Source organism: Nerophis ophidion, linkage group LG03, assembly GCF_033978795.1.
Source record: "Nerophis ophidion isolate RoL-2023_Sa linkage group LG03, RoL_Noph_v1.0, whole genome shotgun sequence".
Taxonomy (NCBI): domain Eukaryota; kingdom Metazoa; phylum Chordata; class Actinopteri; order Syngnathiformes; family Syngnathidae; genus Nerophis; species Nerophis ophidion.
In genome coordinates, this window is record NC_084613.1 from 38,441,431 (window position 1) to 38,465,023 (window position 23,593).

Here is a 23,593-nt window from a genome sequence, read left to right on the forward strand (position 1 = left end):
TGATAGTCACACAACATTGTAAACAGAAAAGGCTACATATATGACACCGACCTTCTGATACTTCGGTGGAATTGTGCACTTTGGAACACTCAACTACTCAAGTAACCAAATGAAACGAAGGAGCACAGCACAACCCATGGTATGTGAAATTCAGTTCATTTATACTGTGAATTATACTTGACTTGACACAGTTGAAGCTGGTTACTGCTGCATATTGGATACAGTAGCTGTGGCTGTCATTTTGATGTCATTATTGCTTGGGATTGAATAACCTGTGGAAAATGGATCGCTTATTTGTGCACATTAAAGAAGTTATGTTGGATGTGGAATTTTGATGCATTTATTGCTGATGGTCAAGCCTGAAATAAAGTGTGGATTTGGAAGCAACAGTGACTTTGTGTATGGAGTCATATTTTTGCCAAAACAAAGCAGCGAATTTGGATGTGGATTCATGATACAAATGTGGATTGTGACATATGCTCTCTGAACTTTTGTGGTGCACATATTGATGGATGTCAAGATGAGTGGATCAAAAGCTGGTTCCCAATTGAAAGGATAAAAAGCTGGTTCGAATGCAAATTAAATTGATTTCAATGAAACTGTTAAAAGAAAAATCCTTCTCACTGAAAAGGGCTTGGTGTGCAAAATGGAGAAGCTTCAAAAAGAACGCCAAGCAAGAGTGAATAAAATAAATGTATCATCATTGTTTTAAAGACGCTCATGGAGAATGATTAAAATGTTTCACAGGTGAAAACTCAACTGGACATTTTGATGCAATTACATAAGGAAACAACTTCCCTGCATGAGTCATTGGTAGAAATAGTATCTGAAGTGGGAAAGGATAAACAAAAAGTGTGGTTTGCAAGTATCAATAAATACAACAAAGGATTTATTGAGGAAGTGACACAGTGGCTCTCTGAAACTAAGAGACCAGTCTCAGGATATGCACCAAATGACAATGTGGAGGAGAAGGCCATATGTCAAGTAGTGAATGATGATATTCAACCAGAGGACAGCATCTCAAATATTGGAAGCAAAAATTATGGATCAAAATCTGGGACTTCAAGAACTTCAAATTCTTCTATTTCCTTTTCACTTGTCAAAGCAGAGGCTGAAATGGCTGCTTTTCTCGCTCGTCAAAAATTGCTCAAACAAAAACAAAAGCGGATCAGCAATAGGAGGAAATAAGGAAAAGGAAAGAGAGATTTGATCTTGAAGTGGAGATAGCAGCAGCTCAGGCTCGGATGGAAGTCCTAAGAGTTTCAGGAAACAGTGTGAAAGGCACCAGATATCAAAAATTAGATGGTATGGAATCTTATATGGCCAAAGTAGCACATGCTGCTCTTAATGCTGATACATCTGTGCCTGATGGCCATAGAGTGTATGACAGTCAAAGTACATCTAAGTCTCACTTAACAAAGCCGAAAAAAAGTAAAACTATTGTTAATGTTGGATCTCAAATAGTCCATCAAATGCTGCCTGGACTCCCAATGGCTACTAATGTGAACAGTAATGCTTCAGCTTCACAATGTACAAAACAATTCACATTTTCAGATGCCAGTCATTATTGACGATAACAATTTATTATCCATAATGGCAAGGTAAAATAAAATTTCTGCTCTACTGGCGCGACAACAGAACATATCTCATTTGCCAAGGAGAGAGACCCAGGTGTTTGATGGAGATCCTCTTCAATATCATGCCTTTATGAGATCTTTTGAGCACAATTTTGAAGAAAGGACTGGTGACGCTGGAGACTGCTTGCACTTCCTGGCACAATACACAAGGGGGCAACCACATGATCTTGTTCAAAGCTGCCAGCGAATGTCTCAAGATAGAGCATATCAAAGGGCTAAGGCTTTACTGGAAGAGCATTTTGGGAATGAGCAAAATATTGCTTGTGCTTATTTGGACAAAGCACTATCATGGCCTTTGGTTAAAGCAGAAGATGCCAAATCTCTTCAAGCATATGGTCTCTTCTTAAGAGGATGTTGTAATGCAATGGATGACATACAGTACATGTCTGAGCTTAACATGCCTGCTAACATGCTGATGGTGATCAAAAAGTTACCGTATAAGCTGAGAGACCAATGGAGGACGGTAGCTTGTGGTATTCAAGAATCACATTCTCGAATAGCTACTTTCCCTGACATTGTTAGTTTTATTGAAATTCAGGTAAAAATTGTAGCAGACCCTATATTTGGAAATATAAAGGATACTCCAAAGACAAATCAAATCAAAAATGGCAGCAAAGATGGCTATCAGCGTCACACACGAAACCAAGGACATGTTGCTACTACAGTAACATCAGTTAATGGAAAGGCCCATGTGAAGAAGGAAGGAGCCCCACTTGACAAGCGGACCTGCTTTTACTGCAAGGGTGAATATGCGTTGGAGGTGTTCTCTCTATTGGTAAAGAGGGCACATAATGACAAGATCACTTTTTTGAAAGAACATGGAGTTTGCTTTGGCTGTCTGTGCATAGGGCACATAATTAAGGACTGCAGGAGTGGATTTTCATGTAAAACATGTGGAGCTAAACACCCTAGTATTATTCATATTCAACCAAAGAAGAACGAGCAAGAGAAGGATCTGGCAGTTGCAGCAGGTATAAACAAAGCGGTGGGCAGCTCTGTGGTAACAGTGCGAATGAGTAGTCTTCCTGGGGCCGGTGACCATGGCTGTAAGCTTTCCATCGTGCCAGTGAAGGTCAAGTCCAAAAAAGGTCACCAAGTTGTGGAAACGTATGCCTTTCTGGACTAAGGCAGCTCTGGCTCTTTTTGTGCATCAAGTCTGATGAACAAGTTGAATGTTGCTAAATGTGTTGGAATGATCATTCAATCAATCAATGTTTACTTATATAGCCCTAAATCACTAGTGTCTCAAAGGGTTGAAAAAAACACAACACAAACCACTAACATCCTCGGTAGGCCCACATAAGGGCAAGGAAAACTCACACCCAGTGGGACGTCGGTGACAATGATAACCCAGTGGGATGTCGGTGACAATGATGACTATGAGAACCCTGGAGAGGACGAAAGCAATGGATGTTGAGCGGGTCTTACATGATACTGTGAAAGTTCAATCCATAATGGATCCAACACAGCCGTGAGAGTCCAGTCCAAAGCAGATCCAACACAGCAGTGAGAGTCCCGTTCACAGCAGAGCCAGCAGGAAACCATTCCAAGCGGAGGCGGATCAGCAGCGCAGGGATGTCCCAAGCCGATACACAGGCAAGTGGTCCATCCTGGGTCCCGACTCTGGACGAGCTGTCCATCCTGGGTCCCGACTCTGGAGAGCCAGTACATCATCCATGACCACCGGATCGGACCGGACCCCCTCCACAAGGGAGAGTGGGACATAGGAGAAAAAGAAAAGAAACGGCAGATCAACTGGTCTAAAAAGGGAGTCTATTTAAAGGCTAAAGTATACAAATGAGTTTTAAAGTGAGACTTAAATGCTTCTACTGAGGTGGCATCTCGAACTGTTACCGGGAGGGCATTCCAGAGTACTGGAGCCCGAACGGAAAACGCTCTATAGCCCGCAGACTTTTTTTGGGCTTTGGGAATCACTAATAAGCCGGAGTCCTTTGAACGCAGATTTCTTGCAGGGACATATGGTACAATACAATCAGCAAGATAGGCTGGAGGTAGACCGTGTAGCATTTTATACGTAAGTAGTAAAACCTTAAAGACACATCTTAAATGCACAGGAAGCCAGTGCAGGTGAGCCAGTACAGGCGTAATGTGATCAAACTTTCTAGTTCTTGTCAAAAGTCTAGGAGCCGCATTTTGTACCAACTGTAATCTTTTAATGCTAGACATGGGGAGACCCGAAAATAATACGTTACAGTAATCGAGGCGAGACGTAACAAACGCATGGATAATGATCTCAGCGTCTTTAGCGGACAGAATGGAGCGAATTTTTGCGATATTATGGAGATGAAAGAAGGCCGTTTTAGTAACGCTTTTAATGTGTGGCTCAAAGGAGAGAGTTGGGTCGTAGATAATACCCAGATTCTTTACCGAGTCGCCTTGTTTAATTGTTTGGTTGTCAAATGTTAAAGTTATATTATTAAAAAGAGGCCGGTGTCAAGCAGGACCGATAATCAGCATTTCCGTTTTTTTGGCGTTGAGTTGCAATGATAAGGAGATCATGTCATCTAATGAACACCAATGCTCTGCTTTTATTGTTTTATTCATTTATTATGTCATATTTAAACTATTGTGTGGAAGTCTGGGAAAATTGTTATCCCATCTACAGCCTTTAGTCACTCTGCTGAAAAAGGCCATCAGGATTGTGTCCAATGTTCACTATAGACATCATTCAAATCCACTATTTATGGACTTAAAGCAACTTAAACTGAACGATGTGATCAACTTTATAACTGCTCAAATTATGCCTAGGGCATCCCAAAACTCTCTGCCATCCAATATACAGAACCTGTTCCATGATAGAGATGATCACCATAGTAACAGTTTAAGAAGAAACAACAAATTATATTTGCCTAAATTTAGAACCACTTTAAAATCAATGTGCATTCCAGTGTGTGGAGTCACTCTGTGGAACAACTTAGGGGACAAGTTAAAAATGTGTTCTAACATGATTCCATTTAAAACACTGTTTAAACAAGAAGTACTGAAGAAGTACGAGGAGGAAAGAGAGTGATGCCCTCAGCACAGAGCGATGGGAGAGAGGTGTATGGTCAGAGAGTGTTTGGGCCCGTGTGTGTGTGTGTGTGTGTGTGCGTGTGTGTGTTTTGTCTCGTCTTGTCTTGTCTCATAGTATTGTTAGTGTACAGGAGTTTTTCTTGATTTTGTTTATAGAGTATTGTTCTTGTATTATATTGTTTATGTTAAATGTGGAATGTGTGAGAGGGGTTGGGCTATTATAAGCATCTGCTTCATCCAACCCCTTTTCAAGCCTTGCATAAATATCTCTGCCAAAATGTAAAAAAAAACCAACCTGTGTTTAGTTGTACTGTGCAGGTTTGAAATAAATATTTCAATTCAATTCAAATGTTTCAGTAAGAGGAACTAAAATTCTCTTAAGCACTTTGGGCCAAGAAAAGATTGTATGATGTTGTATTGTGTCAGATCTGGAGGTAGCTCGTCCGGAGAGAGATCTCTACTGTGACTTGCCAGATATATTTACACAGAATAAGATGCCTGTATGCAGGAGCAACATACCACGGGAACAGGATCTGGTCAGATGGCCATATTTGTGTGGAGTACACCTGCCTGAAATTGATGCAGACAGTGAACTGTTGATCGACTTAAATGCACCAAGAGCTTCTTGAGCCAACAAAGGTGATTCCAAGTGAAGGAGGAGGGCCGTACGCCGTTCAGACCATGTTGGGATGGACTGTCAACGGGCCAATGTTTGAAGCAGATGTGGAACAACCTAACATCACTGCTAACCGCATCTCTGTGATGAAATTGGGTGAACTGTGGAAGCAGCAGTTTCAACTCGACTTCTCTGAACGCAGCCATGAGGAGCAACTGAGTCCATTAAGAGAAGATGGCCAGTTTGTAGAAATGGTGAAAAGCTCTGTTGAGCTGATGGATGGTCACTACACCATTGGTTTGCCATTAACCTACTCAGTGGCCTAGTGGTTAGAGTGTCCACCCTGAGATCGGTAGGTTGTGAGTTCAAACCCCCTATAAAAATGGGAGCCATTCCCTCCCTGCTTGGCACTCAGCATCAAGGGTTGGAATTGGGGGTTAAATCACAGCCGCTGCTGCCCACTGCTCCCCTCACTTCCCAGGGGGTGATCAAGGGGATGGGTCAAATGCAGAGGAAAAAATTTCACCACACTTAGTGTGTGTGTGACAATCATTGGTACTTTAACTTTAACTTTAACTTTAAAAAAGGGAAATGTGTGCATGCCTGATAACCGCAAGTTAGCAGAGCAACGCACCTTGAATTTCAAAATAAGGTTCCAAAGGGATGCCTTATTCCATACGGACTAGACTATACTTTGTTCATGCACAACATCATTATCTGCGGTTATCCTGAAAGAGTGCCTATGGAAAATCTGTCATGTAACCATGGCAAAACTTGGTATATTCCACATTATGGTGTATACCATCCCCATAAGAAAAAAAATCAGAGTGGTGTTTTCCAAAAGGATGACTTGTATGCTGTACGTAGATGGAAAAAAAATTCAGTATATGTCCAACCTGTTCTGGAAAAGATGGAAAAAAGAATACCTACCGCAGCTTCAGGAAAATGGAATAAGACCAAGCGGAATTTTGTTCCAGGAGACATTGTGCTTGTTGTGGATGACTCTGCACCTCGCAGCACTTGGATTATGGTGGAGAGTTGTCAAGGTTGTTCAAGATAAAAGAGGACTTGTTCGACAAGCCAAGATCAATACCTGGACAAGCTTTCTGGACAGGCCTGTCACTAAAATGTGTCTGCTTCAGGAAGCCGGACATCTGATGGGATTATTTGTTGACAGGACTTGATTTTGAATATGACTTGTGACACAGACCACACTCTGTCTAGGCTCTGAAAGGTCTGGAACCTCTAGCCTAGTGACACTTTTGCATATGTATAAATATATATATATATATATATATATATATATATATATATATATATATATATATATATATATATATATATAAATGTATATATATATATATATATATATATATATGTGTGTATATATATAAATATATATATATATATATATATATATATATATATATATATATATATATATATGTATACCTGCTTGTTCAAGGACATTGAATATGAACTATTGTTATAACTGCAAAAAAAGGAAAATGTAATGTTCTTGTTTGATTTGATGTATTTTACATTGAATATTTCCATGCTGCTACTATTGTTCAGTAATTATTATGTCATAATATTTGGGGGCCGAAATGTAGAGGCAGGGATTTGTTTCTCACTTGTCACCTGGGATAGTGGGTGTGGCTACATGTGCGTGGGTGGAGTGTTTGTAGGCATGAATGATTGCTGAATGAATGTCACCTACACCTGTCTGGGAATTGTTAGGCTTGTATGGAGAGAGTGTGAACCTGGGTGCTGTTACTTCTGTTGACTGCAAAAGGACTGCAAAGAAACCACAAACCACCTGAATGTAATGTATTGTATTTTTACTCAAAGGGAAAATAAATCACCTTCCAAACAGCAATAAGGACCTCATGTTGCATCCCTGGACTTAGCGTGTTAGACAGAGCCCTGCTTTCCACTCTCAGTGACTATTTACTTTCTGATAGTCACACAACACTGGGTATTTATTCTGTTGTGTTTATGGTGTGTTACGGTGCGGATGTTCTCCCGAAATGTGTTTGTCATTACTGTTTGGTGTGGGTTCACAGTGTGGCGCATTTTTGTAAAATTGTTAAAGTTGTTTATACGGCCACCCTCAGTGTGACCTGAATGGCTGTTGATCAAGTATGCCTTGATTGACAACCAACTCTCTGCATCGCTTTCTCTGTCTCTCCCACTCCCTCCCACAAATTTCGCTGCGTACGCACACCTTTACCATTTATTTTTTTCAACCCCTGCTTTACCCTGGACGTAGCAACCCTGACTCAAGACGCCGGACATTTGAGGCATTTTAGGAACCCCGTCCGGACAGCCCCGTAAAAGAGGACATGCCCGGGGAAAAGAGGACTTGTGGTCAGCCTAGCACTGACCAAATTGAACCTGGCATCTTTCATTTTCAGATCAACACTGTATGAAAAAAATAGTCAAAAACAGGATATAACGTCCGGAGTAACCTACCAGATAGCGAAGGACATACACTATTTGATGTCTTTTTATGCAGCTAATTTTTATCTGACAGTTATTGAAATATCTTGTGTGACATCATGTACAAAAGTGCACTTTATTTGTCATAAGCTATTGTAGTGGCATTCTGTACAAAAAGTGCACTTTAATTTCAATCAATCATTTATATAGCCCTTAATCACTAGTGTCTCAAAGGGCTGCTCAAACCACAACACAAACCACAACACAAACCACTACGACATCCTCGGTAGGCCCACATAAGGGCAAGGAAAATTCACACCCAGTGGGAAGTCGGTGACAATGATGACCCAGGGGGACGTCGGTGACAATGAGGACTATGAGAACCTTGGAGAGGACCAAATATGTGGGCACCCCAACCCCCCCCCCCCCCGATTGATTGATTGTTATTCACTGAAAAAACCTCAACATGATCAAACTTGCATCTCTCATGTCTGAAACTGACTGCCGGAGTTTTAATTTTAGATGAGAAACCTGTTTTTATTTAAAACATTTTTTACTAAGCTGTCCTCCCTGAAGTGGTAAGGGTAAACACGGGGTGTGCTCATCTTACAGCATTTTGGCAGCATTTTTGTGTGTGTGTGTTCTGGTATCTATTACAACATAGGAACAAAAGTTTGTTTACAATATCACACCATGTGGATTAACAGCAGGCCCCTAAAAGGGAAATTGCCTAAAATGAATGCAGCAGAGAAAATGAAGGATTCTGTGATTTTGTTGTTTTGTCCATTAGTGTTTGTGCGTCTGGAAGTGTAAAGGGGGTTCTGTTATTAATCATTTTATGGAAACAATACTCCTGCCATGGTGACCAACGACAGTGCAGAGACCATAAATCATGAAGTTCAAAGTTCTTACTGTGAAGGCAGGAGCAATTCTCGAGGCGCATTTATAGCAGCGGCCCATTTGCTGAGCATGTTTTTCTACTGTTATGGTATGCGTGTGTTTTCTGGTATTCAACACTTTATAGGAAGAAACATTTGTTTACAGAATCTTGCCATGGTGACCTGTGGTAGCAATACAATCAGCAAAGTGTTATATGGATGCAGACGTACGTACTGTACTAATTCAAGGTCAGTGTATGTTTGTGTGTAACTCCTTGAAGACCATTTATCAGGAGGATAACTTCTCATCCATCTGAACAAGTCTCATAGCCTAACAAGTTTCATGTATAAGTGTGTGTGGTTCTTACTGCTTAAAGTACTGCAAAATAGTGATCCTCAAAGGCAAATGCCTAGAAGAAGGCAGTACAAGATGTGATAAGTATACAATTATTAACAACAAGAATGAAAAATGATCTTGCCTTGGAAAATCATTATGTTAGTCTGGGTATGATGTTTGACGACATGTCTGCTCGATTTTGCCTCTTTTCAAGCTTCATAAAACATGTCACGCCGTGCATAGTAATCTAAACTAACAGTATGTGGGGCCCCATTTGTTCCCCCCAAGCTCATTGTGTGAGTTGTTTGTTGTTATCGTCAAGAGAGAAATAGAAGCCATCAGCAGGATGTCATGACAAAGGCATCATTTCCCCCACTGTGTGCGCATTGTTCAGAGTACTCGATTATTAGGATAAACACGAGCAAATTAAACAGTCTTATTTGCAAATTTAGTCAGGTCTCTATTTAGCTGTCAAAATATTAGAAACACCTCTGAATATGCATGCGGTACAATTGTGCACCACAATAATATATACAGTATTACTGTACTGGTACACTAATGTAGTGTACTGTTGAGTCAATCAATACTTATCATTATTTGGGATGTGACTCTTACAACAATTCATGATCCAATTCCAAATTTTAGGTTGGCGATTTGATTCGAATTAATTACAAATTCAACAATATTCTCAAAATATGTGATTTGGTATAAACAATTTAATAAAACGTTTTCAAAACAGTTACAGGTTACAAAAGCTTCTCTTGGCTGCTGAACTGTTATGTTCCGACGTTGATGAGTCAGCGTCGACCGTCTTTATACTGCCGTCCTTCATCAATGCCAGGTGGGTCAGGCGTTGATTTCAACCGGCTGGGTGCGGTCTGCCTGATGAGCGCGGGGGCGTGTCTGGTGTTCCCAGTGGAGCTTCTGCGCGCTCCAGCAACAGAGGGAAGCACGTAGTGTGTGTGTGTCTCTTCCGAGAACTGGCGAGAGAGTGCATCAACTTTGGTGTGACACTGTGGCGGAGCTAGACTTTTATCCTTGGGGTGGCCAGGGGGTGGCCAAGGCTATTTCACAGACTATAACAATTAATTGTTTTCTTGACTTATCAATTGCAATTGGAGCGGCAAATGTTGAAATGTACATATTAAGCACTCAGGAGATGAAATTTATGTATATATAATTTGCAGTTTATTAACAATGCAGAAAATTTAAAACACAACTTGGCAACTTAATTACTGAACTGAGCATGTGACTGTTTCTGTCCATGCTCTGACCTGGTGAAGATGGGCTTTGCTGTGTTGTGAGTTCTCTATCCCGACTAGTCCCAGGAAGGGAGCTGCCCTCTTTTTCTTCTGTGTCTAATGGAACTACATTGTATAAAAATGAAAATATTAGTGTAAGCTAAATTAACATACAACCACCATAAAAAAACAACACACATCAGTAACCAACACTTCAGAACATCTAAAAATAAACTTAGGGGTTCCTACACATTTGAAATTTCCAGACCCTAATACGGAGACTTCTCAGTAAAAAAAAAAAATCTAAAAAAGAATCCAATAATTTGTGACATTTGAGATGAGTATATCATGTGAATAAATTATGCAATTCATCATGGAAATCATGTGTTATCATTATTGAATTTGTATGCCATTAAGTCACCAAATTATTTCCAGAAGATTGTAGATAGGTAGTGTATGCAAAATAATTAACCCACAAATCTTAAGATAACCCAGATAAGTATAAATATATTTCCATACAATTGTTTCCATCTTCCATATTACTACAGACCTGGAAATGTAGAAATTCCAAACTTTCCATACCAGCGTAGTAACCCTGTAACTTAAAATTACTCAAGTGAGCATGTGACTGCTTCTATGCTCTGACCTGGTGATGATGGGCTGTGTGCATCACATTCTCTCTCCTCCTGACTCGTCCCAGGATGGGAGCTGCCAGGACTGCTGGCAGACCTGAATCCTGGCTGTCTGTCTGCCTCATCTTTTCCCGACCCTGACTTGCTTCTTTTTAAAAAGAGGTCATAAATCTTCTCCCCCTGCCTTTTCATTCTCAACTGACCCTATGAAAAAATAAGCAAGTCTTGTTAACGTTACTCCAGGCATCACTTACAATCACAGTGTTATTAAATCTCCACTTCAAGCCTAAAACATGTCTGGGCAAATAAACCACTGTAGACCTAAGTTTAATATTCAGACTTTTCAGTTAGTTGACAGCAGGCTAACTACCATGTGAACGTTACGTTACAACAGAGCATGAAACAGCTAGCTGGCTGGCTGATTCTCCGCTAGGTTCATTCCTCTAGAACAGTGGTTCTCAACCTTTTTTTAGTGATGTACCCCCTGTGAACATTTTTTTAATTCAAGTACCCCCTAATCAGAGCAAAGCAATTTTGGTTAAAAAAAAAATAGATACTGTAGTAAAATACAGCACTATGTCATCAGTTTCTGATTTATTAAATTGTATAAGAGTGCAAAATAATGCTCATTTGTAATGGCTTTTCTTGAACTCTGGAGAAAAAAAAGACATAAAAATAAAAAAAAACTTGTTGAAAAATAAACAAGTGTTCAATTATAAATAAATATTTCTACACATAGAAGTAATCATCAACTTAAAGTGCCCTCTTTGGGGATTGTAATAGAGATCCATCTGGATTCATGAACTTAATTCTGAACATTTTTTCACAAAAAAAAAGAAATCTTTAACATCAATATTTATGGAACATGTCCACAAAAAATGTAGCTGTCAACACTGAATATTGCATTGTTGCATTTTTTTTCACAGTTTATGAACTTACATTCATATTTTGTTGAAGTATTATTCAATAAATACATTTATAAAGGATTTTTGAATTGTTGCTATTTTTAGAATATTTTCAAAAAATCTCACGTACCCCTTGGCATACCTACAAGTACCCCCAGGGGTATGCGTACCCCCATTTGAGAACCACTGCTCTACAATCATTGGAGAAACACGTAAATATAAATAGCGACCCAAATTAATTAAACGAGACGTTAGCGGCTGTTGGAAGCAAGACGCCATGAGATGTAACATTAACGTTTGCTTAATGCCGTGGCTCTCTGCTTGTAGAAAAAAAAAACTTCTATCTACAAAAGTTATTTTAAACAGTGACTCATTAGGACACCACCGTAAAACTTACTTTACGACGAGAAGGTTATCCTTCTTTTTCTTTGTACCTTCGTTGATCTCCGGCTCTCCGGTCTCCAGCAACGATAACCGACTCCAATTTAAATTTTCCTCTTCTTCAATGGCGATTCTTCTTCTCCCCTAATGAACGTGGCTCGCAAAGCTTTGTGGTACATAGCGCCAACTACTGTACGGGAGGGACTTAGCAGTCAATAGGCTTCACTGATTTAAAAATGCAACTGGCTCCTTCCGACAAGACGTGCGGTGCCGCGATATGTCAATGATCTGGGGTGGCACCTGGGGGGTCCAATCAGATTTCAGGGGGGTCCAGTGCTACCCTGGCCTCCCCTCTAGCTCCGCCCCTGGTGTTACAAGATCCAGGTCTAAAAGAGAGAACATAGTTGAAGTGAACAAAAAACTGGGACCAACGGGCCTGTCGATCATTAAGCCTCTTGGCGGCTCGGACATGGAGAAGATTACGGTGATCAATAGGAACCTGAAATTGATATTTAGCACCCTCCAACTCCAACAAATGTCTCCACTCCTTTAAAGCCTCGTAACAGCAAGTAACTCCCGATTACCAGCATCATAATTGAGCTCTGCAGGAGATAAGCGTCTCGAAAAAATGCACAGGGGTGGATTTGTTGTCCTGCTTGGAGCGTTGCGAATGCACTGCGCCAACTCCCGAATCAGAAGCATCTACCTCGACTATGAATGGGCAGTCTTGATCAGGGTACACCAGGATGGGTGCAGGGATGAAAAGCTCCTCTTCAGGCACCAGAATGCCATACCTGGTTCCTGGTTCCACCGAAGAGGTACATTGGTGGAAGAGAGTGCATGAAGTGGTGCGGCCAGCTTACTGAAGTCCTTGATAAATTGTCTCTAGAATCCAGCAAAGGCCAGAAAACGACATAACTCGGTACAGGTAGAGGGTTGGGGCCACTCCACTACCGCCTTCACCTTCTTGGGGTCAGCCTTGATGACAAAGCCAGGAAACTCAACAGAAGAGGAATTAAACTCACATTTATCTGCTTTGACGAAGATTCACGTCTTCTAGTAATCGTTGAAGAACAAGACAGACGTGTTGTTGACGTTCCTGAGGATTTTTGGAAAAAAATAATATGTCGTCAAGGTAAACCACAACAAATTTATCAGTCATATCCCTAAGAATATCGTTAATCAGGGTTTGGAAAACAGCAGGGGCATTGGTCAAACCAAAAGGCATCACCCTATATTCAAAATGTCCAAGGTGAGTGTTGAATGCAGTCTTTCATTCGTCTCCCTCCCTGATGGGGACCAGATGATAAGCGTTGCGGAGATCTAATTTTGTAAAGATGGTGGCTGGAGTAAGTGGTTCGAAAGAAGAGTTAAGTAGAGGTAGAGCGTATCTATTTCTAACAGTTATGCAATTCAGTTGACGGTAGTCAATGCAAGGACAAAGTGACCCGTCCTTGCTAACAAAAAAAAAAACAGCAGCCACAGGGGACTTAGAAGGTCTGATGAATCCAGAGGCAAGGGACTCAGAAATGTTGTCCTTCATGGCTTGTTTTTCCGGATAGTGACAAGTTGTACAGTCGGCTGCCAGGAAGAATTGCATTAGGGATGAGATCGATGGAGCAGTCATAAGGTCTGTGAGGTGGAAGAGACAATGCTTTGTCCTTGCTGAACACGGCTGCTAAATCGTGGTATGCTCTGGGAACTCGGGAAATGTCCACTGGAAGTGACACTGGTCTAGGTTTATCTGGGTGAATGACTGCAGATTTGAGACGATTAGAGTAGCAGTGGTTGCTCCAGGCCAGAATTTTACCCGTGGCCCAAGAGATGTGAGGATCATGCTGGATTAGCCAAGACCGGCCTAGGACGAGAGGGGCTACGGGGGCGTCCAAAACCCAGAAGCTGATGATTTCTGTATGGTTGCCAGAGAGGGTGAGAGACAAAGATTTAGTACGGTGCTAAATAGGGCCCAGGGGATGGCCATCTAGAGCCTGGGCGGACACAACATTTTCAAGCGGTATTAATGGAATACCCTTTTTTTGGGCGTACCTTAGGTCAATGAAGCTTTCGTCGGCTCCGGAGTCCAGGTATGCGTCTACAAACAATGTTCTAACTTCCCACGTCAGACTCGCGGAAACAGAATACTAGGATTCTTACGAGAAGAGGTTGTGGGGTTAGTAGTATGGCTCACCAGGATCCCCTTCACTGGTGAGCCTAATCTTTTGGCCGAAAGGTGCAGTTGCATACGAAATGATCTGCCCGGCCACAATAAAGACAGAGGTGAAGTTGGAACCTCCGTTCCCATTCCTCGAAGGTAAGTTGTGACCTGCCAATTTGCATAGGTGCAGAAAGTGTGGTTTGAACTGGTCCAACTGAGCCAGACTGCTTGTTGAGGGTTTGGTTGGAATAGCGAGAGTGTTTGGCTGAAGCTGTGCTACTGCCATAGTCGCTCCTCCTCTCTGCCTTCCGTTCAAGAAGGCGTTGGTCAAATAATAGTGCTAACTCAATGAGGTCCTGACAAGTAGAAGGTCTGTCCCGTTACAAACCATCCTTAATAGTTTCTGCCCGAAACTATTTTTATGGTTAATATACTCTAAATTTCTACTGTAATTTTTCAATTTTTTTTTAAATAGGTTATAAAACTGTAGAATTGAAGACATTATCTATAAATGAACAAACCGCCTGTTATTTTAAGTAATATGCCAGTAATGACAAACTTTGTATATTTAATTTTTTTTTACAGAAAAATACCGAATTAATTATACATATCATTTTCTGTTTTCTCAAATTACTTTCAAATTCATGTAAAATTACAGTAATTACTTTAATTAAATACGTAACTTGTTATATAAAAGTCTATGTCCATACTAACAATCTAACAGTTGTATATGTAATTTTTAGGTAAATCTTATTTTTTTTATATTCATGCGTATTTTTACATTCAAGTCGAAAAATATATGTAGCCCCTTTTATAAAAGTTTATGCTCATACTAACAATTTAACATTTTTCTCTGTAATATGACATACGTTGGTGACTGCAAGACATACTCGATCAACAGCCATACAGGTCACACTGACGGTGGCCGTACAAACAACTTTAACACTGTTACAAATATGCACCACACTGTGGAGCCACACCAAACAAGAATGACAAACACATTTCAGGAGAACATCTTCACCGTACTGCGATGAGGTGGCGACTTGTCCAGGGTGCACCCCACCTTCCGCCCGATTGTAGCTGAGATAGGCGCTAGCACCCCCCGCGACCCCAAAAGGAAATAAGTGGTAGGAAATGGATGGATGGATGGATCTTCACCGTAACACAACATAAACACAACAGAAAAAAATACCCAGAATCCCATGTGTTACAATATACAACCCCACCACAAAACCCCGCCCACCTAAACCGACGCACGGAGGGGGGCGGGGTTGGGTGGTAGCAGGGGTGTAGCCCGGAAGAGTCAGCGCTGCATAGGAATCTAGGTATGTGTCATGTTGTGTTTATGTTGTGTTACAGTGGGGATGTTCTCCTGAAATGTGTTTATCATTCTCGTTTGATGTGGGTTCACAGTGTGGCGCATATTTGTTACAGTGTTAAAGTCGTTTGTACGGCCACCGCCAGTGTGACCTGTATGGGTGTTGACTATGTCTTGCAGTCACCAACATGTGTCCGTTAAAGCCATACATATCACGTGTTTAAGTCGGCACGCTGATGGTTCGGTGAACGAATGAATGCAGAGGGCGTCAAAGCGCTGTCACGGCACGCCCGTGATGTATTTGCCCGGGCAAACATCGGGTCAATCCTACGAGAGGGTCACCCAAAGTCTCGCGGAAAAATCGGTAGGATCGGTAATTATGTTGTTATGCAGAGGGCGTCAAAGCGCTGTCACGGTACGCCCGTGATGTATTTGCCCGGGCAAACATCGGGTCAATCCTACGAGAGGGTCACCCAAAGTCTCGCGGAAAAATCGGTAGGATCGGTAATTATGTTGTTAGGGTTGGATTGCCATTCATAGAAGGTGAACCCACTTTGCACCAAGTTCCTGCATCCAGTGGCCCCCCGGTAAAATGAATGTGAGACCCCTGATCCTAACAATTCAGAAAAAATCTGTAAAACAATGGTATTTTTCTGTGAAACTGCCAGTATTGTCACTTCATTAAAAGTGGTTGATTGTAATATTTTGGAAAAATTCTGTAGAGAAAAGGTATTTTTCTGCAGAACTGTTTGCATCATCACTTTATTTAAGGTGGTTAATCTTAATCATTTAGTAAAAATCTGTAAAAGTACGATATTTCTGCGCAAAACGTTTCATGAAATTTTCTGTAAATATGTTTTTGATCATTATTTGGTTTACAATGTTTTACTTTCATTTTATGGTTTTCGTTTGGCAGCCATAGCTGCCAGTAGATGACCGTTTTTTTACAGAATTTTTTTTTACAGTGTGGTTTATTGAATACTTGATGATTACGTGGAGTGTTTATGCTACTATGTGTCTGCATGAACGACTGTGTGTGGAATTACCATATGTGAATACCGTGAGGTTTGTTGAGGTGCGTATTGGATGTTCAGCGTCCAAATCCGAGGGGGAGAGAAGCCAGGGGAAGTCCAAGGTCCAAGCGGGGGTCAAAGGCAGGAGAGAGAGTCCGAAAGTCCAAAAGCAGGGTCAAGGATCGGGGAAGGCAAACCAGGTCCAGGAGGGAAACAGCAGTGGTGACACGAGCGCTGTGGGAGGAGCGGGAGATACAGGGATCAGGGGAACAAAAGGCACAAGGAAACAGGCAACGAGCGAGATCAGGAGGTAGTCATAGACGTGCATCTTACGGGTAGTAGATTTACGTTCGGACGTCGATGAGTCAGCGTCGACCGTCTTCATACTGCCGTCCTTCATCAACGCCAGCTATGTCAGGCGTGGATTGCCGCCGGCTGCGGCGGAGAGTGGGCACAGTCTGCCTGATGAGCGCGGGTGCGTGTCTGGTGTTCCCAGCGGAGCTTCTGCGCGCTCCCACAGCAGAGGGAAGCATGGAGTGTGTGTGTGTCACAACATGATGTATATGACATATATGTGCAGTCAGTAAAGGTGGAGGAAAAAAAAACAATGTTTATTTTTTATTGTGCAGATTTTTGTAAATTATAGATCAATTTAAAATTGGATTAAAAAAAATCTCGATCTGGAAATGATTAGATTTTTTTCAGCACTTATTAGGTTGTGTCTAAAAGACACCTGAAGCAAAATTAATAAAACATAGTGTGGTGTACAAGAAGTTTAATCCAGTGCTCGGGGAGGTAGTACATAAGAGACGTGAGTGACTGCTCGCTGACTGCTTTTGTTGCAAAAAAGCTAAGTATTGTTCTATCTGTGTGCTTTTAACTGTTTTGCAGCTTTCTTTACAACTTCTCGAACATATTTAATTGTTCCATTTAACTTGCAAATCACCCGATCTCTGTCTCACCACTCCGCCCTCAGCTAGCTAGCTGCTAAGCTAACGAGGCTAGCGGATAAAGGCAGCGCCGGCCTGAAGGAAGCTACTTCCCCGCCACCATGACCACCGCTTCCCTGAGACAGCTGGCACTCCACTCGGCGACAGAAAGTTCTGTGAGCATGGTTTCCTGCGCTTTGTGCACCTTACTCATGGATAGGTTGGCTCTGCTAGGGATCTGTGTCCGCCAGTTAGAGCAGTGTAATTTCGTAACTTTAGGTGTTGCGGACACATCTGCTAGCATTAGCTGTAGCGAGCTAACTAGCCCAGCTTGTAGCAGCCCTAAGCGGCCTACAAGCTACGGTGTACTGGTTGAGACGCATAATAGTCCGAGACCCGAGTCAACCGGGCACCACACTTTAGTCATAGGGGACTCCATCACCCGAAACGTAAAGCTTAGCAAACCAGCCACAATTAAGTGTATTCTCGGGGCCAGAGCACCTGACATTGAAGCTAATCTTAGGGAGCTAACTCGCAACAGTCCAAGTAAACACGTACAACAGGCTAACCGCACCACTAGTTATGCGAACATAGTTATACACGTTGGCTCCAATGACGTTAATATGAGACAATCAGAGATTACAAAGAGAAACATAGCCAGAACTCTTGATCTTGCTAGAAAGATGTCCAGACATCGAGTATTCGTCTCTGGCACCCTGCCTGGGAGAGGCAATGATAAGAGATATAGCAGATTAGTCTCGCTTAACAAGTGGCTGGCTAGCTTCTGCAGATAACAGGGACTAACGTTTATTGATAATTGGCCCTCTCTCTGGGGAAAAACCTGGCTTGCTGATGAGAGACGGCCTTCACCCTAACCAGGAAGGCGCTATCATCTTGTCTCGGAACATAGATTTCTTGTTGAGCCACATTTGACCAACTGCACTAGAGCAAGCCCGGTCACAGGCAATTACAGAGCCTGCTAGTCTAGGTTAAGAGTCAGTTAAATTAGAACTAGCCAGCGCTAGGCTGGATAATCCCTGTACACATAGCAATTTTCTTAAAATAATAGACAACTCACATAATGTTTTTTCTGCTATGACTATGTCAGAGTTAGACATGCGTTCTACTGAGGTGGCAAATCATGATGCGTTCAGTTGTACCAGGCAGGTGTTGGTGTGGAGGATGCTATCCTTTACCTGCTGCACCGAGCCCACTCACACCTGGATAAGGGAAATGGCACTTTGAGGATCCTGTTCCTGGACTTCTCGAGTGCCTTTAATACCATCCAGCCCCGCCTCCTCCAGGACAAGCTGGACAGAATGCGAGTGGACCCCTGCCTGGTAGCCTGGATTTCGAACTACCTCACCGACAGGCCACAGTACATCAGACTGAAGGACATCACGTCTGACACTGTGATCAGCAGTACCGGAGCACCGCAGGGAACTGTGCTGGCCCCTCTTCTCTTCACCCTGTACACCGCTGACTTTTGCTACAACTCAGAGCTGTGTCACGCCCAGAAGTACGCGGATGACACAGCCATCGTCGGGTGCATCAGGGACGACAGAGAGGAGGAGTTTCGGAACCTGGTGAGGGACTTTGCTGTCTGGTGCCACACAAACTTCTTGCAGCTCAATCCGTCAAAGACCAAGGAGCTGGTCATTGACTTTGCGACGTCGAGTCCAAGGTCACAACCTATTGTGATCGAGGAAGTTGAGGTACATACCATGAACTCATTCAAGTACCTTGGGGTTTGGGTGGACAATAAGCTGGACTGGACTGTTAACACGGACCACGTGTACAAAAAAGGGCAGAGCCGGCTGTACTTCCTCAGGAGACTGCGCTCCTTCAACATTTGTAGAAAACTCCTGTGGATGTACGACCAGTCTGTGGTTGCCAGTGTTCTGTTCTACATGGTATTGTGCTCGGGGGCAGTACATCTAAGAAGGACAGCTCCAGACTGGAGAAACTAATCAGGCGGGCCGGTTCTACAATCGGAATGAAACTGGACTCACTGATGAAGGTGGCAGAGAAGAGGACTGTGGACAAACTAGTGAGCATCCTGGACAATGCCAGTCACCCTCTGCATGCAGTTATCAGTAGCCAGAGGAGCCTGTTCAGTGCCAAACTGCTTCATCCCAAGTGCAGGACTAATAGACTAAAAACTCCTTTGTCCCGCACGCTATTAAACTGTACAAATCCTCTCTGGCGAGGGGGTGGGGGATATTAGGATGTCAGGGGCTGCAAAACAATAACAGTGCAATACGTTTTTCATAACATGGTCACTACTGCCTAGTTTCTCTTGTTATATTCTTATTTTAACCTTATATTTTTATTCCCATTGTTGCTTTTTAGTTTCATTCTTATTGTAATATTTCTCTATTTTGTTTCCATTTAAACCCCCATTATTTACTTTTTACTTTTTTAAATTGATCTCAACTGTGTACACTGCTGCTGGAATTTTAATTTTCCTGAAGGAACTCTCCTGAAGGAATCAATAAAGTACTAGCCATCTATCTATCTATCAATCTTCCTCATAGGAAGACGTGCTGGTAGGATTGAGGATGTCTTCGAAGTATTCCCTTCACCGATCCACAACATCCGCAGTCGAGGTCAGCAGAACACCATCCCCACCATACACGGTGTTGACATTGCACTGCTTCCCATTCCTGAGACGGTGGATGGTGGTCCAGAATCGCTTCGAAGCTGTCCGGAAGTCGTTTTCCATGGTTTCCCCGAAATGCTCCCATGGCCTAGTTTTTGCCTCCGCGACTTCTGAAGCCACACACCGCTGGAGTCTTATGAGCCAAAAGAGCCCTATAGGACTGTTTCTTCAGCTTGACGGCATCCCTCACCGCTGGTGTCCACCAGCAGGTTTGAGGATTACCGCCACGACAGGCACCAACCACCTTGCGGCCACAGCTCCAATCGGCCTACCTTGTGACATGTTCAAAGTTCTTCCGGAGGTGGGAATTGAAACTCTCTCTGACAGGAAACTCTGCCAGGCGTTCCCAGCAAACCCTCACAATGCGTTTGGGCCTGCCAGGTCTGTCTAGCATCCTCCCCCACTATCGCAGCCAACTCACCACCAGGTAGTGATCGGTAGAAAGCTCCGCCCCTGGCTTCACCCGAGTGTACAAAACATAAGACCGCAAATCTAATGACACAACTACAAAGTCGATCATGGAACTGCGGCCTAGGATGTCCTGGTGCCAAGTGCATATATGGACACCCTTATGTTTGAAAATGGTGTTTGTTATTGATAATCTGTGACGAGCACAAAAGTCCAATAACAAAACACCACTCGGGTTCAGATCCGGGCGGCCATACTTCTAAATCACGCTTCTCCAGGTTTCACTGTCGTTACTAACATGAGCGTTGAAGTTCCCCAGTAGAACGAGGGAATCCCCCGGGGGAGCATTCTCGATTACTCCCTCGAGTGAATCCAAAAAAGGTGGGTACGCTGAGCTGCGGCTTGGCGCATAAGCGCAAACAACAGTCAGGACGCCTCCCCCCACCCGAAAGCGGAGGGAAGCTACCCTCTCGTCCACTGGGTTGAACTCCAATGTGCAGGCTATGAGTCGGAGCAACAAGAATTACCAACCCAACCCGTGGCCTCTTACTGCCAGAGTGGAAGAGGGTCCAGCCCCTCTCAAGAGAACTGGTTCAGGAGCCCTTGTTGTGCGTCGAAGTGAGTCCGACTATATCTAGCCGGAACTTCTCCACCTCACGCACTAGCTCAGGCTTCTTCCCCCCCCAGCGAGGTGATCTTCCACATCCCAAGAGCTAGCTTATATAGCCGAGGATCGGAGCGCCAAGTGCCCTGCCTTCGGCCGCCGCCCAGCTCACATGGCCCCCAACCTCTATGTCCCCTGCAATGGGTGGTGAGCACATTGGAGGGGGGACCCACGTTGCCCGGCCGGGCCCCATGGGGATAGGCCCGCCACCTGGCTCCAGAGGGGGGCCCCGGTGACCCGCGTCCGGGCGAGAGAAATCTGGGTCCTTTGTTTGTGTTCTTCATAGAGGTCTTTGAGCTGCTCTTTGTCTGATCCCTCACCTAGGACCAGTTTGCCTTGGGAGACCCTACCAGGGGGCGTAGTAGCCCCCGGACAACATAGCTCCTGGGCCCGGACAACATAGCTCCTAGGATCTTTGGGACACGCAAACTCCTCTACCCCGTTAAGGTGGCAGCTCAGGGGTTAGAAAGGTTCCCAAACACTGTGCTACCTTAAGAGACTATTATGAGCAGTCCACCTTAAGAGCGCAAGGCATTTTGGGGCGCGCTTATTCATTCTAACCAAAACAGAGCACAGAGCGGTGAATGCCCGTCATTTACATTTGTTGCCTGTATATAAATCTACAACTTGTAAGAGTGTAAAACACTGCGGTGCCTGGTGCGTCACTGACGAACATAAGTTAATTATATAATTGTTTGGCGCGCAGCGTGCCCTGTTTACAGCGTCTAGACAATGTATTTCATGTACCAGTCCTTTATCTCTTCAAAGAGAACATTTTTGGACATTTTGTTCCTTTGTACTTGTAAGCGAGCACCTTATCCTGCATGGCAGGTCACAAGCACCACGTTTACGTGCCTTCTGTAGCGTACAGTGACACCTTGCGGTCTAGTTAAGACATTTAAGTTCAGTTAAATGTTGGGATGATGTTATTTGAGTGTTTGGTTTGATGCTATTCTGTAGTGTGTATGGCAGGGCTTACTGTTAACTGGTGAAGCTAATGTGTACTAAATGCCAATTATTACCGGTATATGCTATATTGTGTATCCATGATATACAGTATTATTGCACTAAGGTGATATGTACTATTACTACGTAGGCTATGGTATTCTATACTAATTGGTTATGATGTTCTTATCTGTTTACTGCTGAACCACCAATACTTACCAGTGTTATACCATTCAGCCAATCCAATGTAACCTGCCATGCCTGTCAACCTACCTACTAAACAAGTAAACTGCCATATGACAAACAAACTGTCATGTCCATTGTGTCCTGACCGACGTCCCGGGGGCGAATGAGACTACCTTTATAGAACCATACAGTCCTTTATAACTCTCCACAACACTCAGAGAGGGGCAACATCTACCGTGTTAGGTTTAAATAAAAAAAATAAGAAAGCTTCCATCCATCCATTTTCTACAGCTTATTCCCTTTGGGGTCGCGGGGGGCGCTGGTGCCTATCTCAGCTACAATCGGGCGGCAGGCGGGGTACACCCTGGACAAGTCGCCACCTCATCGCAGGGCCTACACAGAAATACATTTATATTTAATTTTTATTTCAACATCCGGCGTGTTAGGTTTAAATAAACTCTTTTTAGGACATGTAGAATTGTGCAATGGTAATAATGTGACGTGCTTCAGTGTAACTTTGTTAAGCATTGTCAATGCAAACTAAAACATTATCATTGTGTTGTTATAGTTAGTGTCACAGTTTGAATATTTGTATTATTTATTTATTAAATACCAGATGTGGAATATATGTGTACTCTCTGCATGCACCAACCACCATTTTGGCAAAAAATATTCAAAAGGGAAGCAAATGTTTAAGTTAAATGGTACATGCAAGTGTAGTGTCTGCAAGACCAACTCATGTGCGTGCGTGTGTGTAGTGCAGTGCAGTGCATGAGGAAAGAGATGATAGTTTCTTAAAATAGGTTGACAAAAATGACACCTAAGGTAGCCATGGTAACCAAATAGGTAATGGAAGAACCTGCAGAGGAAACATGAGGTTAGTGTGTGCATGTAAAGTGCAGCTCACCCTACTCCTGTGTGTTCTGCATGAATGAAGAATGTGAACATTAACAAGGAACTTCAGGTTGCAGCAGTGTTTTCTAATATTCAAATAATGACAGTGTTCTGTGTGGAGGAAACTGGCTTGCCTTTGATCAAGCACTGGCAAGCGAGTGTGTGAGACAGGAAATCACAATCACATAGTGGTGTAGGCAAGCGACACATTTCTATTTCACACCTGCAGACAATTTGATAAGACTAATAAGTGCTCCATCTATTTACACGCCATTAACTCCATCTACTTAACAGATATTCTTACTAATGGAAACCCA

The 23,593-nt window shown here is 42.9% G+C and overlaps 1 long non-coding RNA gene across 1 annotated transcript; it reads right to left on the minus strand.

Annotated features, from left to right (window-relative positions):
• Positions 1-15,809: 15,809 nt before the first annotated feature.
• On the minus strand, positions 15,810-23,372 carry LOC133549562 (uncharacterized). Its single transcript, XR_009806113.1, has 3 exons — positions 23,290-23,372; positions 16,922-17,092; positions 15,810-16,822 (listed from the first exon to the last, which is right to left on the minus strand). It is a non-coding gene; the product is annotated as an uncharacterized LOC133549562 (long non-coding RNA).
• Positions 23,373-23,593: the final 221 nt, after the last annotated feature.